Source organism: Aulonocara sp. 'chitande type north' Nkhata Bay, unplaced genomic scaffold, assembly GCF_057382095.1.
Source record: "Aulonocara sp. 'chitande type north' Nkhata Bay isolate Kocher_YH1m ecotype deep benthic unplaced genomic scaffold, A_spYH_male_GT1.1 unmapped_scaffold_33, whole genome shotgun sequence".
In the NCBI taxonomy this organism is placed as follows: Eukaryota; Metazoa; Chordata; class Actinopteri; order Cichliformes; family Cichlidae; genus Aulonocara; species Aulonocara sp. 'chitande type north' Nkhata Bay.
This window is the reverse complement of record NW_028234365.1, coordinates 61799-63101: the sequence shown is the minus strand read 5'-3', so window position 1 is coordinate 63101 and position 1303 is coordinate 61799. Positions and strand designations below refer to the sequence as shown.

The window sequence follows — 1303 nt, the reverse complement described above, 5'->3', positions numbered from 1 at the left end:
TACAACAACTTTCCTCCGTGCCCCTGGTACGACAGCTTTTCTCGTGCCTATGGTACAACAACTTTTCTCGTGCCTATGGTACAACAACTTTTCGCCGTGCCCCTGGTACACCGCTCAGTAGCACTTTGCCACACACACACTCCTCGTACCTATGGTACGACAACTTTTCTCGTGCCTATGGTACAACAACTTTTCTCGTGCCTATGGTACAACAACTTTTCGCCGTGCCCCTGGTACACCGCTCAGTAGCACTTTGCCACACAAACTCTCCTCGTGCCTATGGTACGACAACTTTTCTCGTGCCTATGGTACAACAACTTTCCTCCGTGCCCCTGGTATGACAGCTTTTCTCGTGCCTATGGTACAACAACTTTTCTCGTGCCTATGGTACAACAACTTTTCGCCGTGCCCCTGGTACACCGCTCAGTAGCACTTTGCCACACACACACACACCACTCGTGCCTATGGTACGACAACTTTTCTCGTGCCTATGGTACGACAACTTTTCTCGTGCCTATGGTACAACAACCTTTCCCCGTGCCCCTGGTACACTGCGCAGAAACTCTTTGCCACACACACACACACACACCACTCGTGCCTATGGTACGACAACAGGCCCCGGGGACCTACATCGCACCTTGCTCTTGCCTCCCTTACAGCTGAAAAAGGTCCATGCCTGTGCCCTGGCCCTGCTGAAATTCCCTCTCCATTTAGCCGAGGCAGTGAGTCGGCCTCCTGTCTCCCTTTACGGTCGAAAAAGATGTGCTCCTGGGCGCGCTGGCCCTGCTGCTACTCACATCGGGCATGGACCTGGACCTCCAGCAGGCCCCGGGGACCTACATCGCACATTGCTCTTCCCTCCCTTACAGCTGAAAAAGGTCCATGCTTGTGCCCTGGCCCTTCTGAAATTCCCTCTCCATTTAGCCGAGCAGAGAGTCGGCCTCCTGTCTCCTTTACGGTCGAAAAAGATGTGCTCCTGGGCGCGCTGGCCCTGCTGCTACTCACATCGGGCATGGACCTGGACCTCCAGCAGGCCCCGGGGACCTACATCACACCTTGCTCTTGCCTCCCTTACAGCTGAAAAAGGTCCATGCCTGTGCCCTGGCCCTGCTGAAATTCCCTCTCCATTTAGCCGAGGCAGTGAGTCGGCCTCCTGTCTCCCTTTACGGTCGAAAAAGATGTGCTCCTGGGCGCGCTGGCCCTGCTGCTACTCACATCGGGCATGGACCTGGACCTCCAGCAGGCCCCGGGGACCTACATCACACCTTGCTCTTGCCTCCCTTACAGCTGAAAAAGGTCCATG

At 55.4% G+C, this 1303-nt stretch overlaps 1 pseudogene; it reads right to left on the bottom strand.

Annotated features, from left to right (window-relative positions):
- Window positions 1-83, bottom strand: part of LOC147300376 (28S ribosomal RNA) — a 1631-nt pseudogene extending 1548 nt beyond the window's left edge.
- Window positions 84-1303: the final 1220 nt, after the last annotated feature.